The following is a 9,415-nucleotide window of genomic DNA, read 5'->3' as shown; positions in this document are numbered from 1 at the left end:
ATATTGTAGTGGTTTTTAAATTTGAATTGGAACTCTTTCATGTATCTATAGCCTGATGATCTACCCTACAGATTTTGGACTTACCAAGCCTCCATGTCTACATGAGCCAATTCCTTAAGAAAAGTCTCTTGATAGCTAGACAGACAGGTAGAAATAGTGATAAAAATAAATACATTAATCAGCATTTATCTAGATATATTTATATCTAAATCTCAGATAATCACGATTGTGTGATCACTCACTTAGAGCCAGACATCCTGGAATGTGAAGTCAAGTGGGGCTTAGGAAGCATCACTACGAACAAAGCTAGTGGAGGTGATGGAATTCCAGTTGAGCTCTTTCAAATCCTGAAAGATGATGCTGTGAAAGTGCTGCACTCAATATGCCAGCAAATTGGGAAAACTCAGCAGTGGCCACAGGACTCGAAAAGGTCAGTTTTCATTCCAATCCCAAAGAAAGGCAATGCCAAAGATGCTCAAACTACCACACAATTGCACTCATCTCACACACTAGTAAAGTCATGCTCAAAATTCTCCAACCCAGGCTTCAGCAGTACGTGAACCATGAACTTCCAGATGTTCAAGCTGGATTTAGAAAAGGCAGAGGAACCAGAGATCAAATTGCCGACATCTGCTGGATCATGGAAAAAGCCAGAGAGTTCCAGAAAACATCTATTTCTGCTTTACTGACTATGCCAAAGCCTTTGACTGTGTGGATCACAATAAACTGTGGAAAATTCTGAAAGAGATGGAAATGCCAGACCACCTGACCTGACTCCAGAGAAATCTGTATGCAGGTCAGGAAGCAACAGTTAGAACTCAACATGGAACAACAGACTGGTTCCAAATAGGAAAAAGAGTACGTCAAGGCTGTATATTGTCACCCTGCTTATTTAACTTCTATGCAGAGTACATCATGAGAAACGCTGGGTTGGAAGAATCACAAGCTGGAATCAAGATTTCCAGGAGAAATATCAATAACCTCAGATATGCAGATGACCCCACCCTTATGGCAGAAAGTGAAGAGGAACTCAAAAGCCTCTTGATGAAAGTGAAAGAGGAGAGTGAAAAAGTTGGCTTAAAGCTCAACATTGAGAAAACGAAGATCATGGCATCTGGTCCCATCACTTCATGGCAAATAGATGGGGAAACAGTGGAAACAGTGGCTGACTTTATTTTGGGGGGCTCCAAAATCACTGCAGATGGTGACTGCAGCCATGAAATTAAAAGACGCTTACTCCTTGTAATTAAAGTTATGACCAACCGAGATAGCATATTGAAAAGCAGAGATATTACTTTGCCAACAAAGGTCTGTCTAGTCAAGGCTATGGTTTTTCCAGTGGTCATGTATGGATGTGGGAGTTGGACTGTGAAGAAAGCTGAGCACCGAAGAATTGATGCTTTTGAACTGTGGTGTTGGAGAAGGCTCTTGAGAGTCCCTTGGACTGCAAGGAGATCCAACCAGTCCATCCTAAAGGATACCAGTCCTGGGTGTTCATTGGAAGGACTGATGTTGAAGCTGGAACTCCAATCCTTTGGCCACCTGATGCAAAGAGCTGACTCATTGGAAAAGACCCTGATGCTGGGAGGCATTGGGGGCAGGAGGAAAAGGGGACGACAGAGGATGAAATGGCTGGATAGCATCACCGACTCGATGGACGTGAGTCTGAGTGAACTCTGGGAGTTGGTGATGGACAGGGAGGCCTGGCATACTGCGATTCATGGGGTTGCAAAGATTCGGACACAACTGAGCGACTGAACTGAACTGAAAAATCTATTGGCTCCCCAGGTAGCACAGTGATAAAGAATCCACCTACCAATGCAGGGGACACAGGAGACATGGGTTCAATCCCTCGGGTTGGATAGATATCCTGGAAGAGGGTGTGGCAACCCACTCTCGTACTCATGGGATTTACCTCAGAAATCCCATGGACAGCAGAGCCTGGCAGGCTATAGTCCACGGGTTCACAAAGAGTTGGACATGACTGAGCAACTGAACATGCATGCACAGCTAAATCTCTGTATCTAATCCTAGACTGTAAAGTTTACCTATCTTTTAAATAAGAGAGCTGAGATGATTGAATTATAGGAAAACCTGGCCTTATGGTTTCATGACAGAGAGGACTCTAGAGCTGACTAGAAGTTGGCAGTCAATCAGTCCTGTCCCTGATACACGAACACAATACATTAACTTCCTATTGCTATGTAAAAATTGCCACGACTTGGTGACTTCAAACAATACCCATTTATTTATTAGTTCACTGCTGTGTAATTCAAGGGTCTAGGCAAGCTTACCTAGGTTATCTGTTTAGGATCTCACTAGACCAAAATCAAGGTAGCAACAACTGAAAAATCAAGGTGAGCTGGGCTGGGCTCTTATCTGGAGGTTCTGGCAGAACCTCTCAGCTTATTCAAGTTGTTGGTAGAATTCAGTTTTCAGTATCAATAGCACTGGCGTAGCATTTTCTTACCAGCTGTTGGCCAGGGACCACTTTGAACTCCTAGAGGCCACTCTGAGATCCTTCCTACACAGCTCCTCCCTATTCACATCAGCAGAAGAATATCAAATCCTTTCTCATTCTTGAAATCTGTATGAATGACTTGCTCTTTTGCTACCAGATGGAAAAACAAAACAAAACAAATCCTCTCTGCTTTTAAAGTACTCACATGATCAGGCTAGGCCAGCCTGCACAATTTCCTTATCTTAAGATCAACTGATTAATAACCTTAATTACACCTGCGAAACTCCTTTTGCCATGTAATAATATAACCATGGGAGTAACACTAGGTTACCGAAGCGCCAATATTTTGGCCACCTGATGCAAAGAGCCAACTCACTGGAGAAGACCCTGATGTTGGGAAAGATTGAGAGGAAGGGAGCAACAGAGGATGAGATGGTTAGATAGCATCACTGACTCAATGGACATGAGTTTGAGCAAACTCTGGAAAGAGTGAAGAACAGGGAAGCTTGGTGTGCTGTAGTTCATGTGGTCAGAAAGAGTTGTACACAACTTAGCAACTGAACAACAACACCACTGGGTGGGGGTGGTAAAGGTTATGAACACTATCTTGGAACTCTGCCTTCTGTAAAGACATGCAGATTGTCAAAGAGAAATTATTCTGGCACTTAAAACATAGTAAGGAAGACTTTATTCAAGATTATTGGAATAGGGGAGAGATTTCTGCAATAAAGGTGAGAAACTGGATTCAATTCTCAATACAGCAAAGACAGTTGGGGATTTACAGCCAATGAGAATAGTGAAGAGATCAGTGGATGGAAAATTACTAAGTAACTTAATTAGAAGTCAAAGGTAGGGAGAGTCTTACTAAACTGACTGAATAGAATTCTTGCTAAAGGCAGGCCAATAACTTACATATAGAGGGTAAATGATGAGGAGCCTGGTCATACATAAAAGATAGGAGAAAAGGGCTTGATTAGATATCCAAGGTGAGGGTGTCCTTGATAAACTGGCTTAGCAAGATTCTTTGCTAAAACTGGGTTGGGCAGGCCAAGGTCAAGGCCTAATGGAGAAGAGGGCTCAGAGGAACCTGACCAAAATTTGGTTAAGAAGGGAATCTTTGTCAAGACATCTGACTATCTTAACAAGCAGGCCAGCCTCTCCAAGGCTCAACGTGTAAGTAGGTAGAATAAGTAGTTATCCAAGTAATGATACACAAAGGATTCCAATGAATTTCTTGCCAAAAATATCTCTTCTCTCCAGATGATTACATGGTACTATCCAAGGAAAGTGAAAATGAAGAAGACAAGAATATCAAAAGGGGAAGTTAGATGGTATCACAGGTAAATTTCCTCTTCATCAATATGCCCGAACACAAGCCTGTTCATCTGTATGATGAATCATCTTTACTGACATTTTATAACAGTTCTCTATTGTATGTCCAGGAGTTCTTTCTTATCTCCAATCATCATGCAGCTAAGAGGTCTCCTGCAAATCAGCACAACACCATACACACCAGGGACACTTGAATGTATTTTCGCTACAACCCATTCTTTAAACCAGAAAAATTAAACACAACATAGAGAAAAGGTTAACAATGCATACTCTGTCACATCTTTATCAAGTTTAAGAATAATTGAAGAATTCAAACTAATATCTTAGAGCTGTGACACAGAGACAGAAATCAAGAACAGAGTCAAATGTCTAATGATACATTTCAGTTTGAAATATACATTTCTTCCTTTAAGGTTTAAGCATTTCCATGCAATTACCTACCTTTCATACATAAACATGGATGAAAATGGCAAGGTTGGAAGAGCTCTTAGAGATGACCTAGCTACCCCTCAATACTCAGATGAAGACACTTGGCTTAGTAGGGGGTTTAATCCTTCCATGTGGGAAATGACAATTTTTCATGCTTGATGACATTATTATAGAGAAATCTAGCTACAGAAGAGCTGTAATGTGAGCTCAGATTAACCTGTTTAACACGTGGAAGATGGCACTTACTGGACATGACTTTCTCATACCCATGTTACCTTCAGTCCTTACTATTTTCTAAACCATTCCTCAAAGTTGAGGGCTTCCCTGGTAGTCCTCAGAAGTTAAAAATCTGCCTTGCAATACAGGAGACACTAATTCAATTTCTGATTTGGGAAGATCCCACATGCCATGGGGCAACTAAGCCCGCGTGCCACAATTATGAAAGCCCATATGCCTTATTTAACTTATATGCAGAGTATATCATGAGAAACGCTGGGCTGGAGGAAGTACAAGCTGGAATCAAGATTGCCAGGAGAAATATCAATAACCTCAGATATGCAGATGATACCACCCTTATGGCAGAAAGTGAAGAGGAACTAAAAAGCCTCTTGAAAGAGAAAGTGGAGAGTGAAAAAGTTGGCTTAAAGCTCAACATTCAGAAAATTAAGTTCATGGCATCTGGTCCCATCACTTCATGGCAAATAGATGGGGAAACAGTGGCTGACTTTATTTTTCTGGGCTCCCAAATCACTGCAGATGGTGACTGCAGCCATGAAATTAAAAGACGCTTACTCCTTGGAAGGAAAGTTATGACCAACCTAGATAGCATATTCATAGAGATATTACTTTGCCAACAAAGGTCCGTCTAGTCAAGGCTATGGTTTTTCCAGTGGTCATGTATGGATGTGAGAGTTGGACTATAAAAAAAGCTGAGTGCCGAAGAATTGATGGTTTTGAACTGTGGTGTTGGAGAAGACTCTTGAGAGTCCCTTGGACTGCAAGGAGATCCAACCAGTCCATACTAAAGGATACCAGTCCTGAGTGTTCATTGGATGGACTGATGTTGAAGCTGAAATTCCAATACTTTGGCCACCTGATGCAGAGAGCTGACTCCTTTGAAAAGGCCCTGATGCTGGGAAAGATTGAGGGCAGGAGGAGAAGGGGACGACAGAGGATGAGATGGTTGGATGGCATCACTGACTCAATGGACATGGGTTTGGATGCACTCTGGGAGTTGGTGATGGACAGGGAGGCCTGGCGTACTGTGGTTCATGGGGTCGCAAAGAGTCAGACACGACGACTGAGTGACTGAACTGAACTCATATGCCTTAAAGCCCACGCTCCTCAACAAGAAAAGCCACTGCAATGATAAAGCCACATAACCACAACTAGAGAGTAGCCCCCACTTGCTGCAAGTAAAGAAAGCCTGTGCACAGTTATAAGGACCCAGCACAGTCAATTAAATAAAAAAAGTTGAAATGTCATCTCCTTTCTGTGTATTACCTGAACCTGTCCCCTCCTACCTCATCACTATTTCCAGGCAGAAAATCTTGTTTCCTCTATTTTATCATTTAGCATATAATATTTTCATTAAATGTCTATCTTTTTCTCAAGAGCAGCGATCTTACCTTATTGAATTTTATACTATCCTCACCTAGCACAATATCTTGTATAAGAGCTTAAGAATTTGTTCTGTGTAATTGAATTGATTTGGTCATTTGGGTGGGCGGTTGGTGTTCAGGTAAACTGACTGGATAGTTGGTAGATTGGCTCATTGGTAGGTTTTCCTAGGTGAAAGTAGATACTTCTTCAGTTCTTTTCAGGAAGTCTAACCAAATAAGGTCATTCATCCATTGCTCATGACTCTCTTATAGAAAACAGTTGTGAGGTCTTGAATAAGTTGGATCTGAATTCAAATCCTCATCACATCCCCCAAAGTATTCTCAAGAAAATTCAGCTGTGGCTGAATCCCTAGCAGTCACAGACTTAGCAACACTATCAACAAACTTTATCACTTTATTGAATATCTGAAGTCCAGCTATCATCTGTATGTAGATGCTGTTTAGAAACTGCCTCAATATGACAATGGACTTATAAGCCTTGTTTCATGGTATTCTTTGGTTCAAAATAGCATCATATTTGGAAGTACAGCTCCATTGCCAGTGCTAGGGAGAATTCCAAATTCCTTGAATTTTTGACTGCCCATACCACTTTACTAAAATATATACTTAACCACAGTCAGAACCCAAACCATGTAGCTGGTATTTTTTTTCAGTTCTGTGATGAGAAAGCCACACAGATCCCATTTGTCAACAGTCTACTAAATAAAAACAAAAGGTTTCATAGCAGTGCCTTTTACTATAAGACAGAATCCCTATATATGCTGAAAACAACTTTAGAATACTTTCAACTATGAAGCCGTTGCTGTCAACTTGTGTTACAAAAGGGAACTTCAGGTTTTCAATTACATCAGTGCTCCAGGCTCCCACAGCATCCCACAATTGTTTAGTCTTAACACCTATCTTGTCAGAATGATTCTTTACCAACTTCACTTAACTCCCCCCAGCAGTTCCTCCCCTAATCCAAGATTGGAGCCAATTTAGCGATGCTTCTCAGTACTTTTCCACTATGAACTGTCACAGCCAAGTAACTGTCACAGCCAAGTAACTGTCACATCCACAAAGCCTTGCCCATAGATGTTTGTGGAGAGTGAGGGTAATGATGCTCTTTGTATTCCTATTTACAACATGTAGAGTAATGTAAATAGAAAGGCCTTGTCATTGCCTGGTTTTTCTTTCACTGTCAGGACCGGAGAAGGAAACAGTAATAAGTCTTCATGCTTTTTCCAAGATTGGGCTCCACATTCACCCCTCAAGAGGTTCATTCCACCCCACAAAAAGGGATTTCTGGGACTTCCCTGGTGGTCCAGTGAGTAAGACTCTATGCTTCCAATGCAGAGGGCCTGGGTTTGAGCCCTGGTCAGGGAACTAGAACCCATATGTCGCAACTAAGAGTTCACATGCTGCAACTGAAAAAATCCTGCATGCCACAACTAAAAATTCCACAAGCCACAACTGAGACCCAGCGAAGCCAAATAAATTAATTAATTAAAATTTTTTTGTTTGTTTTAGAAGAAAGAATTTCTTCCTAGAGGAAATACAAAAATGGAACCACAAACATGAGAGACCTTAAATAAGTCTTCTAGTCCAGTACATATAAAACTTCAATGTGAAAGCAAATGATCTGCCAAGCCTGTTACAATGCAGATCACTGATTTGGTAGGTCTAGGATAGGGCCTGAGTTTCTGCATTGTAAGCTCCCATGTAAGGCCAATATGGCTGGTTTACAGATCGTACTTCATGTAGGAAGCCATCTACACTATCCACCAAAGATCACTCTCTCCTGCAAAGGAGCCCAGGTTCATCACCACATATGGATGTGACCTTTGCCAGCTTATTTGTTCTTTTACCCTGTTGGCTTCTTTTTTTTCTTTCTGCTATGCATTGATAGATTATTTATTTATTGTATACTATTCTACTGTTTATCTATCATTGCTTCTCATTCATGTTGTCTGTGCATTTTTTATGATTTTATCTTTATTGGAGGACAACAAATGCCTTTATCCCAAAGAAATTGTTTTTTCTTCTTGAGTCTGTGGAATCATGTCCAGTCCCAAAATGCAACTAACCACAGTCCAAAACTCTGCCCAGGAGAACAATATTGCTAGTCCTCGAGGCACTCCAAGAACTACACAAAGAGCCTGCTTGTCGTGTCTCTAAAGCACACAATTCTTAGAGGAAGAATTCAAAATCTTTCTCCTGACTAAGCCTCCCAACTAGTACACAGTGAACCAATTTCCCAGTCCAGTTCCAAGGGTTTTCAGTCTCCTTGAGCGAGCAAAACATTCTCCCTAAATTTCAGCATGTTGTCACCCAACAGTATTGCCTTTTATATCTAAATACATCACAAAGACTTGACATGTGTTCTGAGATTTATTTCAGAAAATTTTCAGGACTTTGGAGGAAGTGAAAACTCTCAGCCAGGAAGCATCCTCTATAGTTTCCTTTTCTTAAAATGCCAGGGTTTCATGAACATTTCTGTATAGACCCCTTTGAAGGAGGCATGACAGAGGTTCCTGTCTTAAGTTGTTGGAATCACATTCAGGGGGACCTGGGTCCAGAACATATTGAATGAAATTCCTCCCACTTTCATCAAGACAGGGCTTCCAGAGGATTTTCAAAGAATGCCATTTTCCCCCAACTCCTTTATCGTTTCATGAAAGAGTATACAAGTCAGTGAAAATTATATTCCCATTATTACTCTCCATTTTATTGAAAGAAAAAAACCAATAACCTATTTTGACAAGCAGAGCCCACAGACTTTCAGATCATTGCAAACCTGGGCTCCTATCGTGGTGCTGTCACCTACCAGCAGCATGAACTATGCAAAAGAACTTACCTCACTAAGGCCTCACTGTCCTCATTAATTGCTTTGAGAATTAAATGCATGTGCAGAAATCATTGAGTCCAGAACCTGGCAGAGGGTCAGTGGTCAATAAGGTCAGCAAGTATCTTCTCTGGATCTCTGGTTCTGTACTTAAAAACAAGGATGGTATGTAGTTCTGCTGAATAAGATAAGATAGGGAGCTCCTACCTACATACGGTTATGGAGATTAAAGTGTCTTGATTTACGTATGTCAACGTAATGTACTACTTTGAACATTGTATGGTACATACTAAGTACTATATAAATGTTAAACATTTATTATTCCATTTTATACTGTTAGCAGTTATGATTAGTCAAATCTATGGTTTTTCCAGTAGTCATGCACTGATGTGAGAGCTGGACCATAGAGAAGGATGAGCACCAAAGAACTGATGCTTTTGAACTGCAATGCTGGAGAAGACTCTTGAGAGTCCCTTGAACAGCAAAGAGATTCCAACCGGTCAATCCTAAAGGAAATCAACCCTGAATATTCATTGGAAGGACTGGTGCTGAAGCTGAAGTTTCAATAGTTTGGCCACCTAATCGGAAGAGCTGGGAAAGATTTAAGGCAGGAGGAGAAGCGGACAACAGAGGACGAGATGGAGGGATGGTATCACCAACTCAATGGACATGAGTTTGAGCAAACTCCAGGAGCTAGTAAAAGACAAGGAAGCCTGGCATGTTTCAGTCCATGAAGTCACAAAGAGT

This window comes from Budorcas taxicolor, chromosome X (genome assembly GCF_023091745.1).
Source record: "Budorcas taxicolor isolate Tak-1 chromosome X, Takin1.1, whole genome shotgun sequence".
Classification (NCBI taxonomy): Eukaryota; Metazoa; Chordata; class Mammalia; order Artiodactyla; family Bovidae; genus Budorcas; species Budorcas taxicolor.
Note: the sequence above shows the minus strand (reverse complement) of the source record.